The 17,008-nt window shown below is 43.6% G+C and overlaps 1 protein-coding gene across 6 annotated transcripts in view; it reads left to right on the top strand.

Moving 5' to 3' along the window:
* The window catches only part of MAPKAP1 (MAPK associated protein 1), a 230,645-nt gene that overhangs the window by 153,066 nt on the left and 60,571 nt on the right, over window positions 1-17,008 (top strand). The gene's annotated exons all lie outside the window — the stretch shown is intronic.

Here is a 17,008-nt window from a genome sequence, read left to right as displayed (position 1 = left end):
CTCTTTCTAGCTCTTTGGTGAGTTTCTTAGCTTGTTTGAACTTCATTTTCCTCATCTATAAATGAGAATAATAATAGTATCTTCTTCATGGCATTGTTGTGAGAATTAGAGATCCATGTCAAACACCAAGCACTTAGCTGTTATTTATTACTCAGTAAATATTAGTCCTGTCCCCTCCCTTCAATTTCACTGTTATGAGACCCAGTCATACTCAAAATTTTGTAATATAACGCTTTTTTTTTATGCATATGACTGCTTTGAGTCCTGGTTCAGCAGAGACTCTAGCTGCTAAAGAACCAGCTCAAATTTAGTCCACATTAGGTATGGCCCAGAATGTGTGCATCTGTCTGCCCAGCTGCTCATTTGAGCTTTTCCAGGGGTCTGAGGCCCCTTGTCAGAGAAGCAAAGCATCAGTGAGAACATAGGCATGCACATGTAGGAATGACCTAGCATTCCTCTGGAGCGCTTTGCATCTGGGTCTGGATAGGCAGAAGGGTTAAAAGCTGGAGAAACTTTTGTCATAAATTTTGTCTTCAGCAGGACTTCCCAGGGAACATCAGACTTGAGCAGAGAGGAAATGCTGATTGGCCTCAGAGTCAGCTGAAGGAGACAGGAGCTGCAGTGGAAGTTGCTGGATTTACTGTTATTAGCAAGGCAAATGGAAAGCCAGCAGGGCAGCCCAGCTCCAAGATAATAGATCTAACAAAAGGGAAAACTCCCAGAAAGGAAATGGCTGGCAGCCACGACTCCTCTACCTCCTCTACTGCCATCTTTTCCATTGCATTTGCCTTTTTGTTTTGTGTGTTTTAGCACAAGGAGAAGCATATTTTAACATCTTAGGTTATAAGTCACAATTGGCTTTGAGGATGTATAATTCAGCTTCTTACCTGTTTGATGGCTTCAGAGTTGACATGGTAAAGTGTGCAAAATTGTATTAATATAGTAATAAATAGTTGCCATTTATTGAGCACTTACTACGTGCCAGGCTAAGTGCTTTACATACATTATTATCTCAATCTATAAAACAACTTCATGAGTTAGTACTTATCATTATCTCCAATTTAGAGATAAAGAAACAGTGCCTAGAGCGCTTGAGTAATTTCCCAAGGTCTTTTTTCTTTAAGATTTATTTTTTTTATCAAGGTAACATTGGTTTATAACATTATATAAGTTTGTGTACAACATTATATTTCTACTTCCATATACCCTACAGCGAGCTCCCCACCAGAAATTTAGTTTCCATTCATCACCATACGGATACGGTTGACCCTCTTTACCTGTTTCACCCTCCCCACCCCCCTTCCCCTCTGGTAACTCCTATTCTGTTCTCTGTATCTATGTGTTTTTGTTTGGTTTGTTCATTTATTTTATTATTCTGTTTGTTTGTTTTTAAATTCCATGTATGAGTGAAATCTTATGGTATTTGTTTTTCTCCGTCTGACTTATTTCACTTATCATGAGACCCTCAAGGTCCATCCATGTTGTTGCAAAAGGCACGGTTTCATCTTTTTTATGGCTGAGTAGTATTCCATTGGGTATTTATATATCCCAAGATCTTAAAGCTTGGTGGAGCTGGGATTTGAACCCTGCCATTAAGGTCCTACCAATCCAGTGGAAGGTATTGAGGCAAGAGCCCACTTGGGTATTATGGAGCCAGACAGGGTACTAGCAATAAGAAAAATGCTTAACTAAGGCTTGTGTCCTGACTTGAAGCACAGCCCTAGTTGGTACAGTGGTGGTTAGAAGGAAGGTGGACAGGCAGAGAGGAGCTGGGTTGGCAGGCGGAACCTATCTCTGAAGGGTCTGACTCCCCAAGACAGGGAGCAGGGCAGATGGGCAATCCATACCCGAGGACCACAAAGACTGAGGGGGAACTGCAGGCAGCAAGGACCAGGGAAGGAGACGACGCTCTCAGCATCCAGGGACAGCAGTACAGAGCCATGTCCTGAGAGGGTCAAGTCACAGAGGCAACAAGTGAGCAAAATTCCTGTTGTCAAAATTGCCTCTAGGAAAAAAAATTCTTAAAAATGGCTGTCAGGGCTTCCCTGGTGGCGCAGTGGTTGAGAGTCCGCCTGCCGATGCACGGGACACGGGTTCGTGCCCCGGTCCGGGAAGATCCCACATGCGGCAGAGCGGCTGGGCCCGTGAGCCATGGCCGCTGAGCCTGTGCGTGTGGAGCCTGTGCTCCGCAACAGGAGAGGCCACAACAGTTAGAGGCCCGCGTACCACAAAAAAAAAAAAAAAAAAAGCTGTCAGAGGCCAAAGTGCTGTGATTTTTCTCTTTAAATCCAACACAGCTAGCTTTTTTCACTAGCATTAGAACAGATGAAAACTAAAAGTACATATATATAAATACTAAAATCAAACTTGGCACAGAAAGATGCTCACACTGTAAGAGGAACTGGAAAACTGAGACACCACCATCCACCTGGTTAATTCAGTTAGTCATTCATCACACATTTACCAAGTCTCGTAGTTGGCAAAGATGAATAAGACTGTTACCTCACACTCACTCTCCTGGGCCTCATTGAGTCACGGCAAGTGGAATTCTCCAAACTATTTCAGGTGTTGTCTTGGTCATGTCTCCACCTCTTTTTCCCCTTATTTTTATCAAGCACATGTGGTTGAATTCAGATAAATTACATGTGTAATATATGAACAAGGAAATCCAATCAGGTGGGTGGCATCTGGGCAGGCAGGATTTTCAGAGAGGCACACTGAGAACCTAGCAGGACACCAGGCCTGGGGACAGGGTCCTGGGCAGTGCTGGGCCAGGATCAAGGGCAGTTATCTGAATGAGACAGGAAGGCCAAGGCTAGAGTAAAAAAAAGGAAGCCTTGACTTTGGTTGGCCTGGAATTGCAGAAATCCTCTTGCCCTGGAGCAGAGCCCACAGATGAGAGGAGTGTTAAGTGGTACAACTTTTTGCCCATTGTGGAGGCCAGATTAGGCTTGGGGAATAGCCGTAGAGGAGGGATGTGGATTTGACAGACTGGAGTAGCAGGCGGTGTGGGCACAGGGAACGCACAGCAGTGACGTGGAGGTGGGAGACCACGGAGTGTGTGCACCAAATAGTGAGGAGACCAGTTTGGCTGGATCACAGAGGACATAGGGGAACAGGAAAGTAAGATGGATAGACTGTTTGGAGAGCAGGGTGAGGAGTTGGCCATGGGGAGCTTGTGAAAGGATTGGAAGCCCGGAAGTGATAAACCTTCAGAGTTTGACTCCAGAGAGCACCCTCTGACTATAGGGTGGGGAATGGATGGCTGGAGGCGAGGAGGCAGGGTGGGAGACCGTCACTGTGGGCTGGGTGATAAGCATGCCAGGGAGACTTGGTGAGTGGGTAGTGCCTGCAGAACTTGGGGGCTGACCTAATGTCAGCAACAAGGAGGAAGGCTGGTTAAGAAGTACTCCAAACTTGGGAGGCCTTGTTCACTGTGCAGAATCCTCAAAGGCCAGAGTCAGTGTTACTCATCTTTGCATCTGTAGCGTCTAGCTCAGGGTGTGGCACGTGGTAGGAGTTTGGTAGATGTTTGATGAACAACTGAGTTAATTCATTGGGAGACTCGTGTCATCACTGGAAACCCAGGTACAAGGAAAAGGTTTGAGAAGGGAAGATTAACAAGTTTATAGTTGGTTGTCCTATAAAATTAGAAACAAAAAAGTGCTTGGAGTTCTTTCCCTTCCCACAAGGCAGGCTCAAGTCATTCACTGTCAGTGGTGCTTCCTTGGGGCGTTGGTGGAGGCCTGCTGTCCTGCCCAGGGCTAGAAGCCCCTTCCACCAGGGCAGCTGGCACCAGCTTTGTTTACAGAATGCTGTCACTCCTGGGGCCTCACTGCATCTGCTCAACGGCCTGTCAAGTACATACAACTATCATCCTCATTTTACAGAGGAGGAGACTGAGGTTCAGAGAGGGTATTATTTACCCAAGCCAGTCTCTGGCGTAAGCAGATTTGAAGGGAAGCCTTCAGATTCCACTGTATCATAACAAAGTCTGACGACTGAAAACAGTTGGCCCTAAGCTTGCTGTCCATTGACTCAGGTTGGAGTCACTGCTTTATATAACTCAGAAAGGGCTGCGGACGAATGAAGTCTCCTTTTTGTTCGTTCCTTTTGTTTTCGTTCTTAGGTGCTTGTGACTAAATTCACTAATTTCGCTGCTGTCAAGGCTGTGTTAAGGAAAATGGGTTTCAACTGCTGTGGTTTTTGAGTACTGGGCTGGATGTCAGAAACCTTTGCCATCACGGGAAATCCTGTCACTCTGGATTTACTGTCTGCTCCCCACAGCTGAATTCTTCAGCAGTGTGATTTAGCATCCTGGCTCCCCATCAACCAGTTTTGGCATTTATTTGAATGCATTACCCCACTTGTTTCCATAAACTATTTTACAATTGTTTAAAGTAAATGACTGTTTATTTCCACAAAAACCATCTGTATTTCTTTACAGAGCAACAGATAACTGTATGTAAAATTTGGTAATGTCACAGTGACTCAAGAGAAACAGATTGGATTGAAAATTTGGATGCTAAGGGACAGTGTTAAAGATTTCCATTCTCTCTAACAAGTGATATCTGGATTTGAAGGAAGAAAAAATATTTCTTTTTTACAAGTAATATCTGGACTCCTTTCTCCAAAGGGAAGTGCATCCACACCAGCTAGATGGTGACAGGTTACACACTGTTAGCACTCCTCAGGGTGGTGAAGTGTCTGGCCCTTCCAGCACCCTCCCCGCCTGAGCTGGCGTAAGAGAGCCTCCTTTCCAGTGGCTTCCAGCCTTTTCCAAGTTCTGAAGTTTTAGGTTGCCCAGGCTTTACCTCTTCTCGTTCTGATGTTAGTGTGTTCCACTTAGGCTTGTGTGTGGTAGCTCAGATCACTCTGGTAGGAAGCATGTTAGGACAGGTTGCTGTGGCTGGAGAAGACGGGCCTGGGTGAGGGAATGGCCTGATTGGGAGGCGGGACTGGCGCATGTCAGTGGGGGTCTTCCATTCTCCAGCCAGTGTCCAAAGCTTGATCCACACTAGCTCCACCCATCCCCAGGAAACCCAGTCAGATTTGGGGCACTATTGGGAGTCTCCAGACAGAGGGGACATTTGGAGTCAGATGGAGGTAGAGTTTAGGAGCAAGAGATGATCAGGAGGGTAGGCAAGCAGGCTGGGCTTCAGGCTAGTCACCAAATATTCACTAACAGCCCTTGTACCGTGGCCATCCTAGGAATGCAGGGATACAAAAATGTGCTCCCACCCTCAACTTGCATGCAGCAAGTACAAGAAACAGGCCCACGCAGAGCTCTTTTTAGTATGAGTAGCACAGAGGAGTCCCGAGGCAGTGGCACCTGAGCAGAGTTTTGACTCCTCAAGGAGAGAATGAGTGCTAGAAAACTGAAGTAGAGGGAAGATTATTCCAGACAGAGGGTTGAAATGACATAGTTTTGGAGGATATTTCTGGATTATTATGTCATTAGGTGGGAGGTGGAGAAGAGGGAGATGAGACCAATGTGGCAGACCTCTAGAGGTTCCAGCCCCCTTCTGGAGAACTAGAAGCACCCCTGCCCCCCCACCTCCCTCTCCCAGTGCTGCTTGGAAAGCAGAGGCAGCAACCTAGACGCATGACTTATCGGATCTTTGGAACAACTCTAAGAGGTAGGTTCTGTTGTTATCCCTCTTTTACAGATGTGAAAGTAAGGCACAGAAAGGTTAAGTGAATTGCCCAGGGTCACACAGCCAGTAAGTGGTAGAGCTGAGAATTCAAACCCAAGCAGTCTGGCTTATAACCCTTACACCATACCCTCTCAAATGTGGTGGGCTCGGCAGAGGTTGCAGAGGACTCCCTAGACACACATACACAAACACACACACAATATTGAGCCTAGGGCAGGAATCATATCAGACCTTCTCCCAACACCTGGGCTGCAGGGATGGACTGCTGACACACCACCTCTTGTCTCAAAGACTGAATGGAGGAAGGCATCAGGACTGCTGTAGAGGGAGGTTGAGGAGGCCAGACAGAGACAGTATGGGATCACTCTTGTTTTCCACAGTACCATCCAGAATCCATGAGGAGGACAGGGCAGGCATAGCTGTCCAGACTAGGTGGGCAATCTGACCCTTGGTCTGTGGTCATTGGCTCTCTCTGTGAATGGCCTCTGGGCACCAGCAGCCCAGCCCCAGATGCTCCAGTCATCTTCACCTTTGCTGCCCAGCTCCTTTGAGCAGCTCTGGAAACCTCTGTGGTCCACTCCGTGGCTTGACTTAGGACCACGGGAACTCCTAAACAGGCTCTCTGCCATTTTAGTCCCTGGCTCCCGAACTGTTTAGGTGTCTCCCCAGCAGCCACTGAGCCCACATGATCTGGGAGGAGGCTCCAGGGGCCACAGTCCCTAGTCTGATCCTGCTGGAATCATCTCTAAGATTGTTCAACCTCATTTTTTAAAATTGGATTTTTAATGATAGTAGTAATGCTAATCATATGCCCACTGTCAAAAAGCCAAACAAGATAGAAGTCTATAAAGTAAAGAAAAAAGTGAAAGCCTTCATCTGTGCTACTGCTGCATCCTGCACCCAAGGTAATTCTACGGTAGCAGAATAACCGTGAGAACAGTTTGGTTCATATCCTTCCAGATTGTGCTTGTGCTTGTGTGTGTGTGTTCAACAAATTTACATGCACACACATATAAATGCACATATATAGCTGGGGTTTTACTTTATTAAAATGGAATATATACTATACATTCCATATCTTTTTAAATTTCATAATGTATCATAGAAATCTTCCCATGTCTTATTAACTTAGCTTAATTTTTTTAACAGCTCCATAGCATCCCAGTGTACAGATACACCGTATTTGATAGTTTCCTACTGGAGGATATTTAGATCGTGTGCACTTTTTACTATTGAAACAGTGCTGCAGTGAACATCTTTGAACATACATCATTGTGTGCTTGGAGTAATGTTTCTTAGGCTAGAGTCCTTCGTTGGCGAAGGTTGTTCAATTTTAAATGCCACCTTCTTGAAGTCATTCTATTTAACAGAGATTATTAAGCACGTACAAAGAATCTGTTGCTGTGCTGGAGCTCTGGGAGTAGAGTTAGGTTTTTTAAAAAGCCCCTCCACCCCCATCTTCAAAGAGTGCCCTGATTGGGAGGCCGGGGGAGAACAACGAAAAATAGACAGCAATGCTTCTAATCCAGCCTGCTCCGGGCACTGAGAGGAACACGGCCCGAAGGAGGTTGGGATGAAAGAGCTCTTGATTCTGACAGGGAGTCAGACAGGGCTGCAGAGAGGAGAGAGATGCCCAAAGGTGTGCCTCCTGACTCCTCCCAGGAGCCCTTCTGCAAGGCTGGATGTTCAAGAAGAAATTTGTTCTAAAGAATTACGATGCTCCTGCATTTTCTCCTGCACAAAGAAGGAAATCTCAGCTGTACGCCCTTTCCTTTCCTCCTCTTGGCACTTTCTGATTGATGATTGGAAATGATGGCAATACATAAACTATTTTTCTTTTTATTTTATGATCTGGTAGTAGCAGTAACATATTTCCAGTAAATGTTTTCTATCGCAATAAAAAAGTTGTAACAAGACTAGAAATGGGTATAGTTAAACCCTAAAGAAATCACACTTTCAGAACTGTGGATTGAGGCAGTAACTCTAAATCATTTAACTTAGAAAAAGGCCCCCTCTCCCCGCGACAAAATCAGGGCAAGCGGATGGCGTTCACTTGAAGTGCTCGGCAGATAGGTGCCCGCCATGGGGACTGAGGGGCTCTCAGTCTCAACCCCCTCATGTGAGACCAGCTACCCACCCTTTCTTCCTCCTAGTTTCCCACCCAACATGTTCACTCCTTTCTGAACTGATAAATGATCTCAACCTTACAATTGTTTTTTTTAACCCAAAGATCAAGAAGATTATAGAATGCTCTTTCTGGAACACAGCATAGCGGTGTGGTTAAGAGCACAGGCACTGGAATCACACACCTGGATTCTTCTGGCCTCGCTGTGGACACATGACTTGGCCACAGTGTTTTTTCCTCCTCTGTAATAATGGGGATTAGAATAGGGCCTACCTCATTGTTCTGTGATTCGGAAAGCTAATGCATGTAAAGGACTTTGCTAAGGGCCAAGGAAGTCCTCAATGTCAGTCACTGTTGTTATTTTCTAAAAGGGCAAATTGGTGATTTTGTTAAAATTTGCATAGTAGTATACAGCTGGCATTTATTGACTGCTTATTATGTCCTAGGCATTGTGTTCTGCATAATCTTTGCAATTACTCCACGAAGGTTTAGATCAACTAACTTGCCCAGTGTCACAGAGCTTTTGTAAGAGAGCCAAGATTTTAACCCAAGTCTTTCTAACTCCAAAACCCACACTTAAACCACCACATGTCCACCTTCTAGGATTAGATACTCACAGCAGGAACAGAGGTGGTTACACTTTTTGTCTGTTTTTGTTTTGAGCAGTGAGTTTCAGTTTTATTTGGGGACTTACTCTCTCCCCTGGGAGACGGCCTCTCAGATAGTTCTGAGGAACTGCTCTGAAGAGGTACTGGAGGAGCCAGGATATACAGGAATTTTTTGGCTGGGAAATACAAGTAGTCGTGCAGACATCTTGGTAAAAGATTACTGCTAATCACAAAACCAGATATATCAAGATGGTTACACTTTGAATAGTTCTGCCTCATACCAGACATGTCCTCCTTTGGCTGGTAAAGATTTGAAGCTGATAATGCTGAGAGCCTGTGCTCTTAGAACTCCAGGGCCAGGCAGAAAAGAAAAGAAGCATTTCCTTTCCCTAATTGTAGGCAGAGCCGCCTGCTCCTCAGCTGATGCTTGTTTAGGCTCTGTTACTCCTAAGAGGATGAATGGCTGCCGCTTCTGTGTATCTGGTGTCCTTAAACGTGCTCTAAAAATTAGTCCTTTCCCAGCCTTTGTCTTTAATTTCTGATTCTAGCTGACACCTTCATTAATGGTCCGGTGCAAGCTTTCTGTCGACTTGAAGACTACTGTGTAAAAATGGTTTTGCTGTCCTATCAATAATGGTCATAATTTCCCCAATACTCTCATCAGCAGTGAATTGAGTCTTGCAGCAAAGAAATGGAAACCCCAGTGCAGTGGTTTTAAAGTGATTTGTCTTGCAGACGGCGTCCTATTTCAGTAAAATCAGGTCAGTGCAGCACTGCTGGGTCAGATGTAAGTCTGATACAAATTAGTTGAAGGAAATTGATCATTCCAACCTTAGGTTATTTTTAGCTTCTGTAGCTTTTTAATATCTCTTTTTCTTTGTTTACATTTGCTTTAATAAAGTTGAATCATCATTGTCTCCTCAGTTTCAACCAAGCCTTTCATAAAAGGAAAGAATGCTGTCTCCCCACCCCATAGAAGCAGCCTTCCCTTCACAGTTTTGGGGTTGGCTCCAGTTATAACATTGTTTAAACACTTAAACCCACTCCTGCTCATCTTCTCTGGCCAGCCCCCTTTCTGGGGTTTGTTTATTGCACAAACTGACCCCTTGACCAGTCTGTTCTTCATTGCTATTGAAAGTTAATGGGGGCAAAATTGCATTCCCAAACATTTGAACCTGAAGTGGCCAGGGCCGAACTTAGTTGATCTCTGGTGATCGGTTCAATTTAGTTACGATTTTTTGCCATTAGGCTGGGGCTGAATGATGGTGATTTGGTTGAGGCCAAATGTCTGAAGAAAATTGGCTCTCTGATAAGAGTGCTGTTATCAGAGGGGGCTACCTTCTCATTTACATTTAGATGAGTATTGATTATTTATTTACTCAGAGAAGTGAGATTCGTTTCCAATCTTATCTTTCTCCTCTCTGCTTGTCAGCAGAAAGAGAGATAGAGCTCCTGACATCAGGCCAAGATAACAGCACTTTGTAGTAAAGATAAAAGTTGGAATGGGCCTTTTTCTAGTCTTGACTGAAAGGATAAGTTTTAAAAATTAGAACTGATGGGTCATGCTTTCAAAACCTTTCCTGAAGGTTTTGCAGTTTAGGCAGGAGAATTGGTTTATTGGAACAGCCTTGGTCTTTCTTCTTTTGTAATAGGAATGGTATTTAATTTGATTATATTTGGCTGTTTGACTGAGAGCAAATTATATATTGGCTTAGAGGAGGATAAAGTGTGACCTTACTGTCATGTCAGCATGTTCTTTTTTATTATTTAAATTCCAAATTATCCAATCCAAGCCTGGGCGGGAGTATAAGCTACTAGTGGTTATCACTTGAATATGATTCGGTGCTTGTATTAAGATCAAACAGAAAATGATTACAGTCACCCCTAGAGGAAGAGCTATCAGCGATGGAGCTGACACTAGATGCGAACATTTTAGCGTAGCTGACGTTAGGGCTGAGCTCTGATATTGACGGCGTCAGCTTGTCAGTGATGGCTTTGGCGTTGGCTCAGTGAGGGACTTGGGACTCAGCCGGCCCCTGCCATAGAGCAGACAAGTCTTGGTACGGCCTGCCAAGCGGGCCTCCCTGCCACCAGTCTCCTCAAACCCGTTGTTGGCAGTGCCGCCAGGAGAAGTGTACCAAAGTATAAAGCTGATTGTGTCACTCCCCTGCTCTGTGAGCATCTGTTCTTATAAGAGAGAATCTAGACTTTGACCAACAGTCTGGGCCAAGCATCCCAGCGCCAGCTTCCCCTTGAAACCCCACAGAGCCTAGGCCCTTTGCACGCGGAGTTTCCCTTGGTCCACGTGGGCTCTTCAGTACCTCCTTGCCTTTGCACATTCTGTTCCCTCTGTAGGAATGCACTACTTCCCCTGCCCTCTCCCAGCTCTCAGTCCTCCTTCAAGACTCAGTTCAGATGTCTCCCCCTCAGAGAAGAAGTTCATTGTCCCCTCTTCTGTATTCCCACAGCACCTTGTCGTTGCCTGGGGAAGAGCACTGACTGGGGCTCTTTGACAATTTCATCTGCTCGCATGTGTCTTGCCACCTCCCCCAGCCTGCTTGAGGTCAGGAATCATTGATTATTCATCTCTGTGTCTGGGACATTGTTGATGCTCCTAAAATGTTCGTTAGATGAATGTATGGATGACATCGTAACACCACAAATCTTTTGACATCTGTGCTGCCGTGGTTTGTTCAGTGGGTTCTGACATTTACTCACCATTTTTAGACTGTATTCGTAGGACCAGAGAGACTAAGGAACTTTAGGAATCCTGGCTGCTGAACAAGTCTCCGATCTTAAATGCTGCTTATAACTTAAAAGCAAGCTTGTTTAAATAGATCTGCATGCCCTCCTACCCCACACTCCTACCTTGGACACACGTGAGAAAGGGTACGGACATCTGCTCTGGTGCCAGCGTTCCCTGCCACTGTGTATCTTCCCTTAACGGGGCTGTTAGCCTCTTGTGACTCTGAGGTTAGGCATTCACCTAAGCCTCACCACAGCGGTTCCTGCTCCTTCCTTCTCAAGGAAGTTGTGTTATTCTCATTTTACAGATGAGAAAATACGCAGAGATTGAGTAACTTCCCCAGAATGCATAGTGAGAGGGTGCAGACAGAGGAGTTTTCTACTCAAAACCCAGCTTTTCTTTTTCCTCTTATTTGCTCATACTTTTTCTGGATACAAGCAGCTCTTTCAGATTAAAGCAGCTCTTTAAGCTGGCGAATGGAAAACAGCTGACGTGAAGGTATATTCATGAAAGTGTTCAGCCTTTTCCTTTATCATTTTCCAGATAGGTGGTCCTCCAACTTGTTCCCATGCTCAGCAATAATAACGATAGTTTAATTTGTTTATATCCCACTTCAATCCAAAAAGCAGTTGGAATACACTGATGGGATAAAAAATGAATGAATTGAAAAACTACTTGAAAGAAAATGGAAATAAAGGTCCAGAGGATTAACTGACACAGAAATGAGTGTCCAGTCGTCACACATTTAGTGCTGAGCTTCCTCCTGGGCAAAGGAGAAAGGAAAACAGTATCAGTTAGTTACAAGATTTATGTTAAACTGTCTAAAGGTACAGAACAAGCTAGTTGCTCTGAGGAAGTACAGCTTTTCCAGATAGGGAGGTCTGAAGGAGGTTTCTCCCATGGGCCTTTAGAAATAAGATGCAGAGTGATAGGGGCGTATGGCTTCTCTCTCTTTAGGCTTTTGCCCTTCCTTCCCGTTAGATTTCAACTGTCAGCTGGCTCTCTGCTGTTAAAGAATGGCATGCCACATGCTTTTATGTTTCAGTCAAGGATTAAAGAGATTGAGGAAGCTGAACTGAGCGTGTATCCACCATCCAATAGATACTACAGATTTTCTTTGAAACTTATGTGTTAAGATGTTTGCCTCGGGTTTACAAAATCCCATAAAAATCCTGCCTGGGTATTATAACTTGGAACCCTCCCAAAGTGCCCAGAGCAGTATTTTGTTCCTAGACCATTCGGTGATGTGGTTTTACTGCAATAAATACATCCTCGGAATGCCCAAGCAGGTTTTCTTGTTGCTGCAGAGTAACTGCTTCCCAGAATCTTCCTTTTGTGCTCTTCTCTGCTGTGAAGGAGAGGGTGTGTAGCTCCACGTGCAGCTGTGACATTTTAAAAACTCTTTCCAAAGGGAGGATGTTGCCTTGAGAAGTGTGTCCTATTTGGTGTGAAAGAGCCCTTATATTTTTATATAATCATCTCTTTGGCAAAAGTATGTTAATACAAACTGACCTCACAGCTTGTCTCTATAAAATGGCTTTTGGCTGCTGCTTTTCTCTCCTCCTGTGTCAGCTGCCTGAAAATTAAATTAGCATTTGCTAGAAACTATTGTCTGATATATAGTAGGTCTGGGTTGTCATAATCTTGATTGTCATCAACAGACATATATTAAGAACTTATGAGTGAGCCACTGTGGTATTTAAAATGTAGACTGTAGGCCTGGGCAGTCCTAGGCATGAATCCTAGCTCCACCACTTCCTGTGGGACATTGAGCAAGTTATTTAGCCTCTGTCAGCCATGGTTTCTTCCTCTGTGAAATGGGATTCATACTCTTTACATCCTAAGATGACGAAGAGTAAATGAGACGATCTTTATAAAAGGCCTAACGTAGTACCTGGCACATAGTAGGCGCTGTTCTGTTATGATCTCTTATAAAAGTCTGATGATATGGCCGATGGTGATGACGATGATGGTGGCTGACACTTAAATAACACTATTAATGTTCTAATTGCTTTACAACTGTTAACTTATTGAATCCTCAGACAGGCCTATAAACTAGGTGCTATTATTAGCCCCACTTTATAGATGAAACAGAGAGGTTAAGTAAGTTGGCCCAAAGTCATACAGCTAAGTTTCTCAGCCAGGACTAGACTGAGGCAATTTGGCCCCAAGTGCATGCCCTTAATCATCAGGCTGTATTGCTTCTAATATATACCCTGCCTCTCATTACACAGTGTGACCTAAAGTTATCCATCTGGCCTTTCCAGGGGAAAACGTGCAAAATAGTCTTTCTCTGTGAAATATCTTATCCAGCGTTTGGGCAAGAATTAGGAGAGAAATTGAGATTTGCAATAGGCAGTTTTCTGTTTGGGTCTAGATCTCAAGTCTCATCTATAGCTTAACTACCCTGCCTTCCCCAAAGTTAAGACCCATCCGTCCTTTGCTAAGTTCAGAAGTGGGTTTCCAAGTTGTTCCTTAGCTTTTATGGAAGACCATGGAGTCCCGAGAGTGGAAGTTGATGCGGAACCTGTTACTTAAAAAACTGGGCATACATAGGAATATTCTGAAAGACGGGGAGAGAGTCTTCCTGGATGGATGGAAAGATAAGGTGATCCTGTCTTCATAAGGAACCAGGATACAGCCATAGCATGGGATATTTAGCATGTGTGGATTTCATTAAAATAAATTATTTCAGATCATTTATCATAGAAATGAATGTATAGAAACCACAAGTTAAGTAATTTAGAACCCAGGTGAATCCATGAGTCTACAAAAAATATATATACTTATGGTACAAACTATGGCTTTTTATAATTAGTCTGTAATTTACAGTTTGTAAAAGGAAGAAACCTTCAAAATACATAGGCTTTAGGGCCAAAGACCCTTGGGTTTCATTTTCCCCTCCTGCTTCCTACCTGTGTGATCTTAGGCTAGTTACTTCACCCTGCCAACCTTCAGGGTCTCAATCTGTCAAATGAGGATAATAATATCTGCCTCTAAGAGTTGCTGTGAGGATTCAGTAAGCTAACATATGCAGCATGCTTGCATATAATGGTCATGCAGTAATTGAGAGTCATCATAATATAATGAATATAATGAAGCCTAATAATACTTGGCTTCAAGGAGAAAGTCCTAAAGCTACTTTTAGGAAACAAACTATTTTAGTAGAAATATCTACATTGACATATACACACTGCCATATATAAAATAGATAATCAACAAGGATCTACTGTATAGCACAGGGAACTCTACTCAGTACTCTATGGGAACCTATGTGGGAAAAGAATCTGAAAAAGAATAGACACATGTATATGTATAACTGAATCACTTTGTTGTACACCTGAAACTAACACAACATGTAAATCAACTCTACTCCAATATAAAATAAAATTTAAAAAAGTAAATAAGTAATATGATAGTCCCCCCCCCAAAAAAAGAAAAGAAATATCTACAAAACCCAAGAAATAAGAAAGTGAATATGGAATGGTGGCATTTGTGGCTTAGAGAGTGATGCAGGGACTTGTGTTTAGGGATAAGGGGCCCTTCCTAGTACTCCCTGCCTCCTCTGGTTTCCCCCGTCCACGTCTCCCAGACAGCTACAGAGACCAAAAGGAAAACGAGTACAAAGGAGACCAGCCTGAAATACACCTTGATGTGGCCAGGCCTTGGCTCCCTGAATCAGGAAAGGGGTGGCTTGCTTACCATCCAGTTGTCAGGTAGGCGAACAGCTCTAGATGCCCAAAACCCTATATATACTGTGCCTAGAGAGGTTACAGGGTCACTTAAGATGAAAGTATTGATCTACATAAACAGATGATGTCTAGTTTTGATTAAACTATTGCAAATGAAAGACCCATTGGAGATGCCACAGAGTGTGGTAATTACAGTATCCTCAGAAAAATGGCACAGTAAGAAATTGGAGGGCTTATAAGTATATATGATGTTTTAAAAATTATAAAAGTGAAAAAAAAGAAAGAGAGAGAGTTCCCTGGCGGTCCAGTAGTTACGACGCAGGCTTTCACTGCCGTGGACCCTGGTTCGATCCCTGGTCAGGAAACTAAGCCACGGCACGGCCAACGGGAAAAAAAATCATAAAGGTAGCCTTTATTTAAGTAACTATAGGAAATTTGAAAAATACAGGAAAACACTAAGGAAAAATAAAAACATTCATTATCCCAGTATCCAGTGTAACTACTATTCACATTCTGGAAATAACCTTCCAGTATGTACCCCACCCCCCGCCATGACTTTACATATATTTTTCATAATTACAATCATCTTACACATATTGTGTTATAATTTGCTATTTTCATAAAGTAGCATATTATAAATGTGTTCGATAAAATCAAATACTTTTGCAGCATCACTTTTAATATCTCCATGGTATTTCACAATATTTTGTTTAACCAGTTTCCCTGTTGTTAGATCTGGGTTATTCCCAAATTTTGACTATCATAAAAAAATGAATTATTGTAGGTAAACTTTGTACCCAGATTTCACTGTAAAGTCATAGGAGTGGATATCAGTGCATATATATGCTATGTTGCTGGGAGATCTAGGGGTGGGACAGCTGGAGATTAACAGGCCAGTGTTTTAGAAAGCAGCTCTCTGGGTTCAGGGGTGGTTCTCTTCTCTCTAATGGGCTGCCCACAGCTGTGAAAGGTGGGTGTTAGGGAGGGGGGGCGGGCAGAGCTGTTGGGGGAGGGATCATAGGAATCTCTCACCAGCTATGTTTTCTTAAAGTTCAGCTGGGCATGACTTTTCGGTGATTATTTCCACCAGTGAATATGAAAGCATCCAGTGATGAGCAGCAAGCATGCTTGGTAATTGACAAATGTTGGCACCGACAGGTGATGGGTAGTGGAGAATAAGAATTATCTGTATTTCCATAACTTTATTTGCTTAATATTTTTGAAATTAAAATTGAACTATGGGGGCTTCCCTGGTGGCGCAGTGGTTGAGAGTCCGCCTGCCGATGCAGGGGACATGGGTTCGTGCCCCAGTCCGGGAAGATCCCACATGCCGCGGAGCGGCTGGGCCCGTGAGCCATGGCCGCTGAGCCTGCGCGTCCGGAGCCTGTGCTCCGCAACGGGAGAGGCCACAACAGTGGGAGGCCCACGTACCGCAAAAAAAAAAAAAAATTGAACTATATATAATGTTGAACTACAATACCTTCTTGACCTGAATACAGTGTATTAGAGTTTATAAGAATTGTGTAGACTTCTGAGCATGTATTTCCTTAAATAGTTGTATGTGTCTTGAGCATTGTTAACTTAGTGAAGGTTTAAAACCCGTAAGTAGTGTAAAAAGGACTGAATGTATGTAAGAACTCTGATAATTGGCAGAAATGCTAATGAAATACCAATTAGAGGAAGGATCAAATATACCATGAAAGTGAACTGAAACTCTACAATGCTACGGATGAACTTAGAATGTGGGGGAGGAGAATGACTTGAGATGAGTGAAATGCCTCAGACTGATGAAGGAGAAGTGTTGGATGTAAATAATCAACAGGTTGAGGACAGCTGAGGAACACATCTAAAAATATGTGTTCCACCTGGGAGCCCTGTAAGGCCTCTGATGCTTCATCAGATCTCTCACACCTCTGCTGTCTGACCAAACAGGCCTTTCATAGTCAAAATAATAAGACAGCTTCTTACACCTCTAATCTTTCAGTAACCATTAACAACAGGAGCAGTCTTTTGAATCCGATCATTGGACCCGTTAGGTGTTATCTGAGAAGAACAAGATTGTCATTTGGCTTTACAAAGAAATACATGAATAAATGTATAAAATGCCCCAGTGTTTTAAGATCTGCCAGAATCCCTTTGTGATGCAGGGTAACTGATATTCCTGGTTTTCAGTATTATTG

Source organism: Delphinapterus leucas, chromosome 6 (assembly GCF_059928025.1).
Source record: "Delphinapterus leucas isolate spDelLeu-1000000601 "Yukka" chromosome 6, BTC_Dleu_Yukka2, whole genome shotgun sequence".
Classification (NCBI taxonomy): Eukaryota; Metazoa; Chordata; class Mammalia; order Artiodactyla; family Monodontidae; genus Delphinapterus; species Delphinapterus leucas.
Note: the sequence above shows the minus strand (reverse complement) of the source record. Positions and strands in the feature narration are given on the sequence as shown.